Below are 18,970 nucleotides of genomic sequence, written 5' to 3'. Positions count from 1 at the left end.
AATTACTGTAGATCTAGAGATCCTCAAAAAGAGGAAGAGTTAATTAACCCCACAACAACTATAGGTAGAGACTCAAAGGAAAAAAAATGAATTTTCCACAAGAAACTACATGAAAACATAGAAGAAACTAAGCAAGAGACAAAAAATTAAATAAAAGCTCTTAAGGAAAGAGTGAAAAAAAAATAAACAGCTAGGAGAAAATATAATGAACCCCCAAATAAGAGATTCTCTGAAAACTAGAATATTAGAACAAAATCAAAAGAAAAAAACAGAAGAAAATGTAAGGTATCAGCTGTTTAAAAAAAACACCCAAACACACCTAAAAAAACAGGTCAAGGAGAGAAAATCTAAAAGTCATTGGATTCCCTAAACATCATGACTTTTTTTTAAAAAGCCTGAGCATTATGTTTCAAGAAATCATAAATGAAAAATGCCAAAATATAGCAGAACCAGAAGAAGAGGTGAAGATAGAAAGAATCTACCACTCATCTCCTTGAAAGAAACCAAAAGGAAATGTCCAGAAATGCCATTGGCAACATTCAAAGCTCCCATATCAAAGAAAAAATACTGCAAGGATCCAGAGGGAAGGAGTTCAAATACAAGGAACCACAGTTAGGATTACCCAAGTCCCAGCAGCTTCTACAGTAAATGGAGGAAACGTCATTATAAAATATTTGAAAATGCAAGAGTTAGAAACTAACAACCATGAGTAACTTACCCTGAAAGGCTGAGCATAATCCTACAGAGGGGGCAAAAAGACCCATATACTTAATTGAATAGAGGTCTTTCAAACATTTCTGATGAATAATCAGAGCTGAGTAGGAACTCTGAAATGCAAAAACAAGAATCAAGAGAAATCTAGAAAATTAAATTTATTTGAGCAATTGGAAGAAGCTGTATGATGTGATGCTAAGATTCTAATAGGGGAGAAGAAACAATTGTCCCACAGAAGACTTGGGCATGGACTGGTTCTGTTCTGCGGGTTTGAAGAAAAGAAAGCGAAGGGAAAATAAAAAGAGGAATCCACTGATGTAAAAAAAGAGGAAGAAGGATGAAGGAAGAAGGAGGAAGAAAAGGCTACTTCTCACAGTTGTGTTGCAGGGGAACATGCAAATATGGAGGAAAGGGGGAAAGTAGCCATCAGATAAACCTCACTCTTGTCTGAAATGGACAAAGGACGGCAGAACATACACAGTTTGCATAGAAATACATAAAACTCAAAAGGTAAACAAGAGGATGGAGAACACGGGTGTGTGTGGGTGTGGGTGTGGGATGGATGTAAGCAGAAGGATAATGCCAGGGAAAGAACAGTGGCAAGAAAAACACATTTCCTAATTCTAAGAGAGGGGAAGGGAGGGGGGGAAAGAGAAGGGAAGGGAATGAAAGGAAGAAAGACGAGGGGAGGGAAGAATTAGAATCTGAGGAGGTATCCATCAATCAGGGAATGGGTGAACAAACTGTAATATATGGATATAACGAATGGACTATTACTGCCCCACAAAGATGGTGAGACAATTTCAGAGAACCCTCGGCAGCAAACTGGGTAAACAACTTAAACAAGGATAACACTCTGTAAAGAAAAATAATCTTAAAGACTTAAGAACTCAGATCAGTACAGTAACTTATCATGTCGACACTCTGTAGAGTGTACCTATGAGGACACATGCTATTCACTTCCTGACAAGGGATGGATTCAAGGTACAAAAACAAACATACAAAGAGACATACATGGCCACTGTGTGGACTCGTTTTGCTTCACTATGCTTGTTTATTACAAGGGTCCCCCCACCTTTTAGTTCTCTCATTTTTTTAAGAGTCAGGGACTGGTAGGGAGGGAAAGCAATAATGATGCTCCCAAAAGAAGCTCATTGAAATGTTTTGTTTTGTTTTGTTTTTTAAAACACATGAGAACAGAAGGAAGTTGAGGAGGAAGGTCCTGACAAGTGGGACAGTTTTGAAAGTATTGTAAGCAATTTATTATATGCTTTTTAAAAAAACCTAAGTGTCATTCTCTATTCCTTATCTTTCTCCTTATCTGTATCTAATCTGTTGTCAAGTCTTATCTACTATCTACATATATTCTACTTACACAAGTCTTGTGACACTACCACCAACCTGGCACAGGACCTCATCACTATGGGCATGTGTGGACTACTGCCACAGCCTTCCGGCTGGTTTATCTGCACCAAGTCTCTCCCTACTCTAATCTAGCCTCCATTCAGCCTCCATGGTGATTTTCCCAAAGAGATGTCCACTCTCCTAGTCAACAAACTCCAGTGCTCCCTATCACCTCCAAGATGAAGCACAAATTTCTCTGTTTGGCTTTTAAAGCCTCTATAGCCACGCCAGCATTTTTACCAAGAAGATCCAAAACGGGCTCATGAAGAGTCAGACGCGACTGAAATGAGTGAACAACAAAGCTGGCTCCTTCCTTCAATGCCAACCTTCTCACACTTTACTCCCCTCTGTATGTAATCTAGAGGCACCAGCCTCCTTGCAGTTCCCTTCCCTTTCCCGAATCCATCCAATTTCACTGGCTGTGCCCCGTGCTTGCAATGCTCTCCTTCCTCACCTTCATCTCCTGCTTTCCCTGGATTCCTTAAAGTCCTAGCTAAAATCTCCTCTTCTGCAAGAATCCTTCCCCAGCTCCCCTTAATGCCAGCGCCTTTCTTCTGTGAGCACCTCCAGTTTACCCTGTACGTATCTTACATGTACAAAGTTGACTGCTTGATGTTTTCCCTGTTAGGACATGAGCTCCCTGAAGGCAGGAACTATTCTTGCCTTTCTTTGAAGCCCCACTACTTAGTACAGTGCTGGGCATGTAGTAAGCATTTAATAAATACTTGTTGACCGACTGAATCTGAAACAAGAGATTCATGGTTTCATGAATAAACCTCTTTTTGTGTTCTGCTGTATACATTGAAATGGATTTTTTTGGGGGGAATGTGATGTTTTAAATTAAGAATAAAAAAATTAACTAAAAAAAAGTCTCTGTGAAGGTACCCTCTATCCATACTGGCCCTCGATCCCATTCCCTCTCATCTTGTCCAGCCTTTTGCAACCTGGATTCTGCCTCCTAGCTCTGCCTCTAACTCCCAGGATTTCATTCCTCTGCTGACTTCTCACCCTGGAACATCCCTCTGCCATGCTGCCCCTTCTGCCATTATGGAGCCCAGGCTGGCCTGCCTTCATTCCTCTCCCAGCTCTGCTTCTGACTCTTTGGACTTCAATACCATGCCCCAAGTAGGTACATTCTTTGCCCCACTATGTCCCTCCAGCCATAAAAAATCCTCACTTAGACCATCTTCTATCTCTCCTCTTGTTTGTAGCTAAACTCCTTGAGAAGGTCATCTACCACAGATGCCTCCACTCCACTCCTCTCTTTTCCTTTGCCTCTAAATCTCTGCAGTGTGACTTCCAACCTCATCTTTCAGGCAGGCAATGGGCATTTGTTAAGTGTTTATTATGTGCCAAGCACTGTGTTAAGTGCTAGGGATATAAAAATAAAATGAAAGACAGTCCTGTCCTCAAGGAGCCTACATTCTCAAGGGGGAAGATAATACATAAAGGAGCTAAAACTCAGAGGGGAAAGGGAAGGAGGAAAAGGTCCCTTAGAGCATGATGGCTGAAGGGCCAAGAGTCAGAAGCAAAGCTGTCAGGGATGAACCACAGTGAGCCTGTGCCCACCTCAAAAACGGGGGCAATGGAAGGAATTCACCAATAGGAAAAGGAGGCCGGGGTGGCATGGCCAAGGGAAGAAGTTTCAGGGTGAAAGGGCCCAATGCTTAGGGGGAAGTTCTATTCAATTTAAACAGCTCTCTCCAAAGTTACCAATGCTCTTTTAATAGTCCAATCTAACAGCCTTTTCTCAGTCCTCATCTAATACTCTTCAAAACTGAGCCAGGCTCTACATTTAATTAGCTAATGAGAATTTGTTGTAGCCTGCAGTCCACCAAACCATAGGCAGTGCTAAAACTGTTTTTCCTGGGTAGAATCATCTCCCTTAAGGAAAACAGAAACCATAAGAAACCTTTCCTATTAGATGGAAGAAATGAACTATAGCTCTGGATTGGGCTTCCTTCCAACATCAAATATTATGGAAAAGAATACCACCACTATCATATACAGTATTAGGCAGTTTCTAATCTGACCTATGTATAAGGCTCCATCATATCATAACACTGCATGAAAGAGAGGGCAATTATGAATAGCTAGCCGTGAACTCTCCAATATATGATCTCATAGTATGGGGTACTCCTCCCTATAAGATTAACACCTTTTGCAAGACAAGGTCCTAAAAGTGATAAGGATATACAAAAAAGTACCTATTAAGTAACGCAATCTGCATTTTTGGTGATAGGAATGGATTTTATCAGCAACCTTTCACCAACTATGGCTATCAAAGCTTGTTAAGCTTGGCAAACATTGGGTATGGTCTTAAGGTTATTTGGGGAGCAGTTATCATCTCATTTTGTTCCAAAGTTAGTACAGTGAACAAAGTCAATAACCTATAAGTCTTCTCAGACATTAAAAGAGAGATGAAAGCACACCCCTGTTCTCACACCTATTCAAGAGTCATTACAACCAGTATTCATAGTACTTATGACATTGGGAGTAGTCTATTATTTAAATAGATATCCATAGGTTAAGATTGCTTGTTTGGATATTTCAAATCTGTTAGGAAGGGGAAAGAAAGGAAAAGGAAGGGGAAGGATATCAGAACTGGAAAGGGTCTTAGAACATAAAACCTTGTAAGAAAAAGTAACCTGAGAGCACATCTAGTCCAATCTCATTATCTTGCAGATGACAAATAAGAGGCCAAAAGATACTATTTGACTTGTATGTAGTCAGACAGTCAATAAAGAACCCAGGCCTCCTAATTCTTAGATTAGTAAGCTCAGTTTAGAATCAGTCTAGAGTATCCTTGCAGTCACTTCCAAAAACTGAAGATGCAGAATGATCTCAGTGGCATTTGGCAGAGAAGAAATCTAACATACAAATATACACTATTTCTGCTGAACTTTTCGCCTTTAATATTTTTTAGCCCTAAGTCAGTCATTAAACCTAGACTTGGTTATCTAACGAGAATCTGTCATAGCCTGCAGTCCACTAAATTATATGCAACACTAAAATTGTTTTTATTGGATAGAATCATCTACCTTAAGAAAAACAAAAACCATAGCACACTTCTCCTACTAGAAGGAACATAGTCAAGTTGACATAGGCAAATTGACCAAGTCAAATTGATATAGTCAGGTCAAGAAGTATTTATTAAAGACTTGTTATGTACATATAAGATATAGATATAGATAATATTTGATAAGTTGAAGATGATCTCAAAGGCAAGGTACTAGCATTAAGAAGTGCTGGAAAAGAATTCTTGCAGAAGGTGAGATTTTAGCTGTGTTTGAAGGAATCCAGGGGAGCCAGGAGGCAGCAGTGATGGGAGAAAGAATGAAAGGAATGGAGTACAGCTAGTGATGGATGGATTTGCAAAATGGAGATTTTTTGTGAGGAACAGTCAGGAGGCCAGTATCACTGGATCAAACATGGAAGGAGTACAATATAAGAAGACTGGATAGGTAGGAAGAAACCAGATTATGAGGAACTTTAAATGCCAAATAGAGAATTTGATCTTAGAGGTAATAGGGAAGCAATGGAGTTGATTGAATAGGGGTGACATGGTTAGACCTGTTCTTAAGGAAGAGCACAAAGAGAGAGAGCTGCATCTGGACTGGAGTGGAAAAACACTTCAGGCAGGAGACTAACCAGGAAGCTATTGCAATAGTCCAAGCTAGAGGAGGTGAGGATCTGCACTAAGGTGGTAGCAGTGACAAAGGAGGAATCCTTCCAGTGTGAAACATTATGGAAATGAATAAAAACTCTATGACATACAGCATCATCAGGTTTCTAATATGATCTATGTATGGAGCTCCATCATTTTTACCATTCCATTAGACAGAAGACAGTTATGAACATCCAGAAGTGAACTCTCTAATATCTAATCTCACATCATTCTGTACTCTTCCTATCTATGATTCATATTCAGAAGGACAAGGTCCTAAAAGTGACAGAGATACATAACAGGTATCTATCAAAAAACACAGCATGCATTTCTGGTGATAAGAATGGATTTTACCAGCAACCTTTCACCAATGACAGCTATGAAGCTTGTTAAGTTTGGTAAACATTGGTTATGGTCTCTAGGTCATTTGGGAACAATTACTATATTGATTGTTCTAAATGTAGCCCACTGAACAAAGTCAAATTCAATCACAGGTAACAAGAAGTGGAAATTCAACTATAGGATTAATAGGTAGCAGTACAACGTGCTGCTAGATCACATATTGGAGAGATCACTTCCAGCTGTTCAATGTTGCTCTCTGCCTATTGGAGTGGTACAGAATGACAGCCCTCTACACATCAGATTAGAAACCACAATGCCCTTTCTTTCCCTCTCAGCTGAGAACCTTGCCTCATATCTCATTGAAAAAATTGAGGGCATTTGCCCAGAGTTCCCTCTTCTCCCCTCCCCCTCATCTCACATTCTTAGATGCCTCCTGCCACTGTCACACAAAGAAACAGCCCTTTTCCTTGCCCAAGGCAAACCCTTCCTTATGCCCAGGTGATTCCATTCCATTCTATCTTCACCAGCAGATTATCCTCATCCATCATTTGCATTCTCTCATTTATCTTCAATATTTCTCTATCAATGTTGGCTGCTTCCCTAGCACCTACAAACATGCCCATGTGTCCTCCATCCTCAAAAGACCTTCACTTGATCTATCCATTTCCACCAGTGACTGCCCCATATCTCTTGTGCTCTCTGTGGCTAAACATCTTGAGAAAGCTGTCTACAATAGGTGTCTCCACTTTCTTTCCTCTCACTCCTGTCTAAGTCTTTATAGTTTGCATTCCAACTCCATCATTTAATCAAAACTGTTCTTTTTAAAGTTAATATTAATCTCTTAATTGCCAAATCTAATAGTTTTCTCCCAATATTCACCCCTCATGACTTTTCTATAACCTTTGACACTGTTAATCACCCTCTCCTTCTTGATACTTTCTTGGTTTTGGTCACATTACTCTCTCCTGCTTCTCCCCCTACCTATCTGAGTGTTCCTTCTCAGATTCCTTTGCTAGGTATTCATCCAGGGTCACACCTGCTAACCATGGGTGTCTCAAAGAGCTCTGTTCTGGGCTCTCTTCTCTCTCTGTAATATTTAATCTGGTGATTTCATCAACTCCCATGGATTTAATTATTGTCTCTGTCCTGACAATTCTCAAATCTACTTATGTGACCCTAACCTCTCTGCTGACCTCCAACTGTCTATTGTATATCTCAAGATGGATATCCTATAGGCACCTTAAACTCAACATGTCCAAAACTGAATTCATTATCTTTCCCCACCTCCTCCCAAACTTTCCTAGTACTATCAAAGGGACTACCATCCTCCCAGCCACCCAGGCTCAGAACCTAAGCGTCATCCTCAATTTCTTGTTCTCTCTCACTGCCCCACCCCCATATCTAATCTGTTACCAAGGTCTGTCAAATTTTGCCTTTGAAACATTTCTCCCTTCTTTCCGCCACCCTGCCACCACCCTAGCACAGGCCCTTATTACCTCACACCTGGATTTTTACAACAGTATGCTAGTTGGTCTCCCCACCATAAGACTCTCCCCACTCCAGGCTATCCTCATCTAAGCCGTTAAAGTGATCTTCCTAAAGGGCAGGTCTGACCAGGTCACTCCCTTACTCAGTGGCTCCTTATCACATTCAGAATCAAATATAAAAACCTCTGGCATTCACAGCCCTTTATAACCTACTACCTTTCCAGTCTTCTTATAACTTATTCACCCCTGACCCCTCCACATACTCTACAGACAAGTGATACCGGCCTTCTTGCTATTCCCTGAACAAGACACTCCATCTCCTGACTCTGGGTATTTTCACTGGCTGTACCCCATGGATGGGATGTTCTCCCATCTCATTTCCCCTAGCTTCCTTCAAGTTGCAGCTAAAATTCCACCTTCTACAAGAAGCCTTTCTTAATTCCCTTTACTTCTAAAACCCTCCCTCTGCTGATTATTTTTAATTTGTCTGGTATATAGTTGTTTACATGTTGTCTCCCCCATCAGACCGCGAGCTCCTGACAGCAGGAATTGTCTTTTACCTTTCTTTGTAGTTCCCAGGGCTTAGCACAGTGCCTGGAACACAAAAGGCTCTTAATAAATGGTTATTAAAGGGGCAGCTAGGTGGCACAGTGCATAGAGCACCGGCCCTGGAGTCAGGAGGACTTGAGTTCAAATCCAACCTTAGACCAAATACTTGACACTTACTAGCTGTGTGACCCTGGGAAAGTCACTTAACCCCAACTGCCTGGAAAAAACAACAACAAATAAATGGTTACTGACCGACAGCCAGATTACTTAAAGGTCTTTAATGCCAAGATAAGAAGTATGGGTTTATTTGGTAGGCAAAAGAGGGTCACTGAATAATTTTGAACAGAGAAGTGACATATTTAGAGCTATATCTAAGGATGATCAATCCAGTGTAGGACAGATTGGGATGGGAAAGACCTAAAAGTAGAGAGAAATATTAAGAGGCTATTTCAGAAGTACAAGCTTATATTGGAGTGATAGGGTTGCAACAGAAGGAGGGCGCAATGAGATCATATCAAGGTAGAATTAACAGGATGTGCTAACTAAATATAAATAACTGGTCCCTTAATAATAGTGGGGCCATTATAATAGGCGGGGGGAGGGGGGGAGAGAATGGGGGAGAAGGTTAGCCAGGCACAGGTTGTCTAAGGATGGGGCAAAAAATAATAAAGTCCTCACAAAGCTGAAGCTGGACCTTAAATATCCCATCTTCTAACCACAGCTGCTACAAGGGATCAGCCCAAAGAAGAGTTGTATAGCTCAAAGGGAAAACCAGGGCAGAAGGAGAAGGAAAATGAAAATGACTGAAAAATGACTGCTAAATGGAGGGATACTTGATATTATTGTTAGGACAGCCTCTATTATACCCATCACCAAACACGGAAATCCAGTTTACTACTACCAACCCCTCCCTCATAGGTACAAGCTTCTGTACCCAAAGTTTTTCCTAAAGTTCATGGCTTTAGAGCAAAGCAAAGCAGCTTCTGAATACAAAAAAAAAAAGCTTACTAATCATTGCTAACTGGCTCTTATAAAATTCCTAAATAGAATCCTGATTATATTTAAGAGCCATACAAAATAATATCTAGTTTATCTAGTTAAAATGATGACTGAAAATAATACAGAGAAAAGAGTACTTAGGAAAAGTACTGTATTCAAAGTCTGGAGATCCCCAAATGTGCTTTTGTTTCTGACACTTATTCGGTACATAATCTTGGACATTTAACATCTCTGAACCTGTTTACTCAACTGTAAAAGGAGATGGTTCAAACTGATCATCTCTAAGGTCTGTTTCCCTTTACAACTCTATAACCCCAGGTAAAAGAGCCAATTCTAGGACAACTGGCTAAAAATCTACTGTCAAGTCCTGCTTTAGCATGATTAATAGTATAGCAGTGATAGCTCTTTGTTTGGATAAATAAAACAGACCAGGACTGGAAGATAAATCCAGGTCTTCTGGCTGACTTCTAGTTCTGCACTCTTTCTACATCAAGCTACCATGATCTTTTCATTACTAGATTTCAAGGCAACCCTATCAACTTAAAATGTAAGGGCATGTAAAAATAGCTACAGCTTTTACCACCTTCACCAAAAATTGGATTACTGAAGAGAATGAGAAAGTTAGTCCTAGAACTATAAACCATCCATATTTTAAAATTATTTGAATACCTTTCCAGACTTATTTAACATTACCCCGTTTCACACACTTCATGTAGCTACCAAGTTGGATGGGGGGGGGGGGTCCATGAACTATACATTCTACCTCCAGATCCCTTGCATTTGTTTGAGCTGTGTCTCTGGTTGTGAATGCACACATCTTGCAACTCTGACATAGTGAATCCTTATTTTTTCTTCAAGGCTCAAATCAAATGCTACCTCCTTCAGGAAGTCTTTGGTGATTTCCCCTAATTGAGAGCTCATTTCAATTCAACAAGCATTAATTTTGTAAAAGCCAAAGTAGAATCAAAATTTTAAAAAGGAAAAAAGTCATTCACTGCCTTTAAGGAGTACACATTTTACAAAGAGCTACAACTTGTAAACAAAAAAGTAAATGCAAGGTCATTTGAAGAGGGAACAAACACTAACAACTAGGGAGATATGCTTCCCCTAAGAGGTAACAGCCAAGAAGAGTCTGCTCCCTGAGGAGAGGAGCCATTGCATCTTTGTGATTGTATTCCCTAAGCCTCCAACGTGGTAGTCACTGAATAAATACTTGGTGAAACTTTCTGTCAATATTGAAGTTATTCTCAAAACGAAATTTCTCCTCCGCCCTTTCTGATGTTCAACCTTCAACTGAAAAACATAATGAGACCCCCATTATAATAAGGCTTATCAGAAAAAATATCAGGAGAGAGTGAGCAAATGAAATCTTCAGAGTGCTGAGTCTACAGGAAATCACAGTAGTTGCTTCTCTTCATGATAGTAAGGAAACCACAATCCCGAATGGTTACAATTCAAACACTGCAAGAACGACTGCGTAAAGTCTGGAGAGAAGAGATGGGGAAAGAAAGCAATGTTTCCTTCAAGCCACATCCGATGACAAGTTCTTGGGCAGAAAGAAGCCCAGTATAATGGAAACAGATCCCAGTGACCGGGTTCAAATGTCAGTTCTACCACTGACTCACTGTATAATCCCAAACAAGTTACTGCCCCTCAGTTTCCTCTTTAAAATGAGAGGGCTAGTCTGAAACTGTTCTAAGGTCCCAAGGACCCTCATGTTTTACGATTTACACAAACATCTTCTGGTTACGGGGCTGACGGGTGTGGCAGTGATGAAGAAATGCTCCAAGAAGCCAGCACGAATGCAGCTTAAGCAAGAGACAGAGCTAAGGGACCTCTTCCTTTAGGGTTTTCCTTCCTTCTTCCTCTGCCCTCTCCTACGACAGCACTAACTCCTCTCCAGCCTCCCAGTATCTCAACAGAATTAGTCCTCTCCAGACACGCTGCTTCAACTCCGTCCCCCTCAAATGCACACACAAAACAGTCACTCTATAAACCCAGTCTCTCATACCGAGAGACCCATCGACACGCGCATGCGACAAAAACAAAAACACAGACAAGACGGCCTCAGTGTGAGCCGCGTCCGTGCACCCTGGGACACAGACGGTCACACAACCACGGACACAGTGTCGCGCGGACACAGCCTCACACAGACACGGACACGGAGACACCCACAGAGACAGACAGACGGACACACACACCCACACACACCCAGTTCCCTCCCTCCCTCCTTTCACCAGCCCCGCCCCGGGAACAACCTTTGTTTCCGCTCCACGGACTGGCACCAGGTTGGGGACCTTGGCCTGGACCCCATCACCCCGGGACGGATGCCAGCCCAGCGCACGCGCGTTCCATCCCACCCCGACTCACCTTCTCCCGCCTCCAGACTCCGGCTCGGGCTCCAGCCTCACCGAGCTCCCTTAGAGCCATTCCCGGCGCCCCTTCCGGCCCCGTCACGTGACCCCGGCTGCCGGCCGGCCAGGATCACGTGCTGCAGCGCTCAGCTGACAGGACCCCGCCTCCCCCGCCCTCCCAGTCTCGGCTTCCCGTGCCCGCAAGTGCTGCCTCCTCTTGCGCCTCCTGGCGACTGAGTCCTGCATTGCAGGAGGTACTTGGGAGCAAGAGGGAGGAGGACGGAGGAGGGAGAATAGAGGAGAGGAAGAGGAAGGCGGGGAGGGAGAAGAGGAGGAAGGAGAAGAGGGGAAGAAGAGCAGGTGGGAGAAGAGGAAGAAGGAGGAATGGGAGAGAGGAGGAAAAGAGGAAAGGAACGAGGAAGAAGAAGAGGGGAAGAAAAGGAGGAGGAAGAGGAGGAAGGGAGGGAGGAGGAGGAAAAGGAAAGAGGGGAAGGGGGAGGTGAAAGGTGAAACCTTGTTCTGTTTTTACCCAGAAACTTCCAAGGAAACTGAGGACGTTCAGCCCGGAGAAGACTTTGAGACGGACATTGACAGCTGTCTCCAAGCGTCCGTAGTGTCACGCGGAAAGAGGATCAGGCGTGTTAAGTCTGTCCCAGAGCACACAGAATCAGAGCATCCAGTGGAAGTTGCTAAGGGCCACATCTGCGCTCAACGCCGAGGAAGTCTTCCGTAACAGTCTAAGCTGCCCAGAACTAGAAGGGGCTGTCCCCGAGCTAGGGGGTTGGCAAAGAAGGCTGGATGACCATTTGTTGGGGAGCTTGTCCCGAGGCTTTCTCATGTGTGTTTGGGTTGGAGGAGCTGAGCTCTGAAAACCTCTCCCGTAACTGAGGTTCTGTGGGATGGAACAAGGTTCTAGGGAGGGAGGAGGGAGGTATGACCTTGCCAGGAAGCCTTTAGCAACCAAACTCGGGCCCTGCAGTCACCCCACTGAGCTGCGCCTTATTCCCAACGAACAGCGACTGCAGCTTCCTCTGTCTTGTCCCGTCCCATTTCTTGATCAGTTTATACCAGAGGACCTGGTTCTCCTGCCCCCACCATATAGGTCTGCCTCAGACAGAAGTTTAGTCAAGGTCAGGAGACATTTTGTATCCATCAATAAGTCAATCAGTAAGCATCTGTTCAGTGCTTTCTATGAACTAGGCTCATTTGATATTGGGAGAGACAGTTCGTGCACATATAGTCCAATGTTTCTGGGACTGGAGTGCATGAAGGGGAATGCTTTGTGAAATGTAACCCTTAAGGCAGAGGTTTCCACCCAGAGGCATGTTGGAGCCAGCTCCTACCAGCTGGTGAACAGATTGTTTAATTTTCAGTGTCATTTTTTATACCTTGAAATTGGAAAAGCTGCAAATCAAAGTGTGATTTATTGTTTTGTTGATTGTCTAGACTTAAGAGGATGATGGAGAAAATGTTAGTAATGAAAATTAAGCTTAAAGGTATATCGGAGTACCTTTTTACCCCCAGAGAACTAATTGTTAACCATTTATCAACACACTACTGTTCCCATTTGATAAGAAGAACCTCTAAAGACCCTTCATTTCTCTGGTCTGTTGCCACTATTTAGGTAGAAATGGAAACTTCAGCATCTGTGTTTCCCCAGTGCCAGCTAAAAGCTCACCTTACAAGCACTCAGGCTCACAAGATTTCAAACTGTAGAAAAGTTTCATTTACATAGTAAAACATGTGCAGAGAACATGTACCTGAGCCCACAGAGAGTCACAGGACCCCTTCAATCTCCATAAATCCATACAATCTCTATGGCTTGTCATGTTGCTCTCCTCCTTAGGCATTGGTGTGCTGGTAAATGTTTAACAACTGGCTTTCTAAAAAAAAAAAAACAAAAAACCCCATGTACCTAGGACACACTTTTAAGTTTAACCTGCATTATTAATATTTCTCTATCCTTTTCTTCAGTCTAGACAAGCAACAAAACAATAAATTAAGCCCTGATCTTATAGCCTTTGTTTGCCAATTCCCAAAATGTAAATACACTGGAAAATAAGCTAGCTCCAAGATTCCCCTGGCCCTAGCCCTAGCAAAGGAGGTTGAGATCATTTCTCCCTTTAAGTCCCTTTGTCTGAGTCACGTTTTGTTCTTTTGCTGAAAGCTCCAGTTACTCTACCTGTCCTCCACGGTTCTTCTTAGATTTTTTTTTTTAGGCTTTACATTTACATTCCTATTAAATATATTTTCACATTAGTGAAGTTGTAAGTAAAAATTAAAACCAATAGGAGGAACCATCAGAAAGATGAAACAAAACTCAACAAAAGGTAAAAGTAAGTGATAGTGATTCGACTTCCATAGTTCTTTCTTTGGATGTGGACAACATTTTCCATCCCGAAGCCTCTGGAGATGTCTTAGATCCTTGTAATGCTGAGAAGGGTTCAGTTTAACAATATTAGTCATCGCATAACGTGACTGTTATTGTGTACAAAAGTCCTCTTGGTTCTGCTCACTTCACTCAGCATCAGACCATATAAGTCTTTCCAGGTTTTTCTGAAGTCAGCCTGTTCACCATTTCTTATAGCACAGTAGTATTCCATTACATTCATATACCACAACTTGCTCAGCCATTCTCCAATGGATGGGCATCCTCTCAATTTCCAATTCTTTGCCACCACAAAAAGAGCTGCTATGAATATTTTTGTACATGTGGGTCCTTTTCCCATTTGTTTGATCTCTTTGGGATATAGCCCTAGGAGTGCTATTGCTGGATCAAAGGGTATGCACATTTTTGTAGCCCTTTGGGCATAGTTCCAAATTGTTCTCCAAAATGTTTGGATCATTTCACAACTCCACCAACAATGTATTAGTGTTCCAATTTTCCCACATCTTCTCCAACATTTATCATTTTCCTGTTTTGTCATGTTGGCCAATCTGATAGGTGTGATGTGGTACCTCAGAGTTGTTTTGATTTGCATTTCTCTAATCAATAATGATTTAGAGCATTTTTTCATATGACTATAGATGGCTTTAATTTCTTCATCTGAGAACTGTCTGTTCATATCCTTTGACCATTTATCAATTGGGGAATGGCTTGTGTTCTTATAAATTTGTCTTAATTCTCTATATATTTTAGAAATGAGGCCTTTATCAGAGAGACTGGTTGTAAAAATTCTTTCCCAATTTTCTACCTTCCTTCTAATCTTAGTTGCATTGGCTTTGTTTGTGCAAAAACTTTTCAATTTAATGTAATCAAAATTATCCATTTTGCTTTTCATAATGTTCTCTATCTCCTGTTTGGTCATGAATTCTTCTGTTCTCCATAGATCTGATAGGTAAACTATTCCTTGTTCTCCCAGTTTACTTATGGTATCAGCCTTTATATCTAAGTCATGAACCCATTTTGACTTTATTTTGGTATATGGTGTGAGATTTGGGTCTATGCCTAGTTTCTGCCATACTCTTTTCCAGTTTTCCCAGCAGTTTTTTTCAAAGAGTGGGTTCTTATCCCAGAAGCTGGGGTCTTTGGGTTTATCAAATAATAGATTACTATAGTCATTGACTACTGTGTCTTGCATATTTAACCTATTCCACTGATCCACCTCCCTATTCTTAGCCAGTGCCAAGCAGTTGATGATTGCTGCTTTATAATACAATTTGAGATCTGGAGCTAGGCCACCCCTTTGCATTTTTTCATTAGTTCCTTTGATATTCTGGACCTTTTGTTTTTCAAATGAATCTTGTATTATTTTTTCTAACTCTATAAAATAAATTTTTGCTAGTTTGGTATGGCACTGAATAAGTAAATTAGCTTAGGTAGGATTGTCATTTTTTATTATATTAGCTCGTCCCCATGAGCAGCTGATGTTTTCCAATTATTTAGATCTGATTTTATTTGTGTGAAAAGTGTTTTGTAATTGTGTTCATAGAGTTCCTGGGTTTGTTTCGGAGGTAGACTCCTAAATATTTTATAATGTCTACAGTAAGTTTAAATGGGATTTCTCTTTCTATCTCTTGCTGTTGGGCTTTGTTGGTAATATATAGAAATGCTGATGATTTATGTGGGTTTATTTTATAGCCTGCAACTTTGCTAAAGTTGTTTATTATTTCAAGTAGTTTTTTACTTGATTCTCTAGGATTCTAAGTATATCATCATGTCATCTGCAAAGAGTGATAGCTTTGTTTCTTCTTTGCCTATTCTAATGCCTTTGATTTCTTTTTCTTCTCATTGCTAAAGCTAACGTTTCCAGTACAATATTGAATAACAGTGGTGATAATGGACATCCTTGTTTCACCCCCAATCTTACTGGAAATGCTTCTAGCCTGTCCCCATTACATATAATGCTTGCTGAAGGTTTTAGATATATGCTATTTATTATTTTAAGGAAGACTCCATTTATACCTGCTTTCTAGTGTTTTTAAAAGGAATGGGTGTTGTATTTTATCAAAAGCTTTTTCTGCATCTATTGAGATGATCATGTGGTTTCTGTTGGTTTTGGTGTTGATATGCTCAATGATGCTGATAGTTTTCCTAATACTGAACCAACCCTGCATTCCTGGTATAAATCCTACCTGGTCATAGTGTATTCTCTTCTTGTGATAAGTTTCTGCAATCTATTTGCTAGTATTTTGTTTAAAATTTTTGCATCTATATTCATTAGAGAAATTGGTCTATAATTTTCTTTCTCTATTTTGACTCTTCCTGGTTTAGGTATCAACACCATATTTGTATCATAAAAAGAATTTGGTAAGACTCCTTCTTCACCTGTTTTTCCAAATAATCTATATAGTATTGGAATTAATTGCTCTTTAAATGTTTGATAGAATTCGCATGTAAATCCATCTGGCCCTGGAGATTTTTTCTTAGGGAGTTCATCAATGGCTTGTTCAATTTCTTTTTCTGAGATGGGGTTATTTAAGTATTTTACTTCCTCTTCGGTTAATCTGGGCAATTTATATTTTCGTAAATATGTATCCATTTCACTAAGATTGTCAAATTTGTTGGCATATAGTTGGGCAAAATAATTCCTAATGGTTCTTCTTAGATCTTATAAAGTGTTGTGACACCTGTTCCTCAGGATGGCTGCTGTCCTAAGGTGCCCTTCCAGGTGAGTTTGTTCTTTTTGCTCATGCTTTTGCTCAGCTCTCCCTCACCATTCCTCAAAGGTAAGCTCTACTCCAGCAGTGTTGATTTTTTTTAAGTTTATGGAAAAAATTACTCTGGTGCCTTAGCCAGCAGTTTCAATTTTGTCATCCGCCTAAGCCAAGGTGCTTCTAGCAGTTTGAAATTTCATCTTCTTTTATACCCACCTTCCACACAAAAGGCCTCTTCTGACTAGCAGTCTTAATACCTTCTTCTTTGACTGTTCAAAGAGTTTGTTTTCCCCTTGGCATTATTAAGGTATGGTGAGTCAGTCCTACTTGCACCTGTTTTCCCATTGTGCCTAACCAGACTGCCTCACACTTATGTCCCTCTATATTTGAGGGTTCAGAGTGGGCCCATGCACTCAACCTGCCTTTAGTCTTCCATCTTCCTCTGTGGCAGGTGGACTGAATTATGCAAATTACTGCAGACTGCTTCTCCCAAAATCAAGGAGAAAGGAACAGAACTAACATTTCCTAAGAGTCCATGTAGAGACTTTTGAGGTTTTGTGCCTCAAAGACAGAGGGGGTAGCCTTCCTGTGGGGGCAAAAATGTGTGCCCTTTCTATAGAAACTGGGATAGGGGGTAAAACACTAGATGTTTCTTTTTTTCTCCTATAGGCAAGAGGAAGCCGCTGAATGTTGTTAACTAGGACAGTGTCATAGACATGTCTTGGGATGATTGTTTTGGCAGTGGTGTCAAGGATGAGCTGCCAAAGGAAGAGACGGAAGCCGTGTGACCAATTGGAAGGCTATGGCAATAATCCAGGTAAGAGGAAAAGTCAAATAGAGAGAATCAGAGGAGAGAAATGTACAGAAGTCCTGGGAAGAGACACCGTCCGAAAAGAGAAAGATGGTCAACAGTAGCCAGTGCCACAGAAACTTCAGGAAGGATAGCTGGGGGTGGGGGAGAAGCCTTCAAATGCAGCAGTTGGTGACCTTTGAGAAAGCAGTTCCCAAAGACTGCTGGTGTCTGAAGCCAGATTGTATGGGGTTGAAAAATCAGTGAGTATAGGGATTGAGGAAAGAAGTAGAAAGGTTATGCTAGGCAAGGAGACGGACACTCTCATCCTCTGACAATGGAAGAAATGATGGGGAAAGATCAAGAAAGGTTTAGAATTATGAAGGAGGAAAGTTAAGAAAATTCGTGATAGATAGCCTTAACCTTCTCAGTACAGTAGAAAACTATTATATGCTGAAAGAAGGGAGTTGATGGTATAGTTGGGGGCTTGAGAGGGGGAGATTTGAAGTAGCTACTGGGAGGAATATAATAGAAAGTCAATCAGATGAATACAATATTGCTATGCAGTAATGAGGGCCAGGTTGAAATTAGATCACATGGATTTGTAATGAAAACACTATACATAGTTTCATAATTTCCTATGGTTGTGCTCAGCAGCTAGGGAGTTAAATAGAGAAGGTGGATGGTAGAGTTGAATGTTAGCAGTGTTCACGTAGCTGAAGATGAAGGGAGAAGGGATTTGATGGTAGAGGTTGGTGCCCTGTTGAACTTGTTAACAGTAAATTAGAGACTAGAAAGGATAGTAAATGGAAATGAAGCCAAAGCAGGGATGGATGAAAAGTGTGCAGATTAAGGGAAGGATGAAGAGGAGGTTTTAGAGGAAGGAGGCAAGAGAGTCACAGATTTAGAGGTGAGGTAGAAGGCTCTTTAATCCAGTGTCCTCATTTTATAGATGAGGAATTGAGGCTGAAGAATTTGGAAGCAAGATTCCGAAGGTCAGAAGTAATCAGCATTTTTTTTTTTACTCAGTCATTTCAGTAGTGTCTGCCTCTTCATGACATTTAGAGTTTTCTTGGCAAAGATCCTGGAATGGCTTGCCATTTCCTTCTCCAGCTCATTTACAGTTGAGGAAACTGAAGCAAACAGGATTAAGTGACTTGTCTAGGATCACCCAGCTAGTAAGTGTCTGAGGCCAGATTTGGACTCGGGAAGCTGAGTCTTCCTGACTCCAAGCCTGGTGCTCTATCCACTTCACCATGGAGTGGCCCCAAATAAGCATTAGAAGTAGAATTCAAACCAGGTCCTCCACCTCCACAGCCAGTGTTCTTTTGAACAACAGCAACGATCTTTTCACTGCACAGTGTTGCCTCTCGGAAGTCATCTGGAAAGTCAGAGATTGAGATCAGAGAAGGAAATTTCAAAGGTTGAGATCTCAGACTTTATTCAGTAAGTCACGATGTACTGAAGGGTTAATTTTTTTTAATTGACGCTTTCTGTATTTACATCATGTTCATTTCTAGAAAGGGGGAGGGGAACCCCTCCCAACTCCTCGATTAAACCTTCCTTA

The 18,970-nt window shown here is 41.2% G+C and overlaps 1 protein-coding gene across 1 annotated transcript in view; it reads right to left on the bottom strand.

Annotated features, from left to right (window-relative positions):
• The window catches only part of LOC110192849 (proton-coupled amino acid transporter 1-like), a 59,989-nt gene extending 48,348 nt beyond the window's left edge, over positions 1 to 11,641 (bottom strand). The window contains exon 1 of the mRNA XM_020964250.2: positions 11,533 to 11,641. The gene's annotated coding sequence lies outside the window, so the exon portion shown is untranslated. The remainder of the gene's footprint in view (positions 1 to 11,532) is intronic.
• Positions 11,642 to 18,970: the final 7,329 nt, after the last annotated feature.

The sequence above is a fragment of the Phascolarctos cinereus genome, unplaced genomic scaffold (assembly GCF_003287225.1).
Source record: "Phascolarctos cinereus isolate Bilbo 61053 unplaced genomic scaffold, phaCin_HiC Scaffold_2;HRSCAF=192, whole genome shotgun sequence".
NCBI lineage: Eukaryota > Metazoa > Chordata > Mammalia > Diprotodontia > Phascolarctidae > Phascolarctos > Phascolarctos cinereus.
Note: the sequence above shows the minus strand (reverse complement) of the source record. Positions and strands in the feature narration are given on the sequence as shown.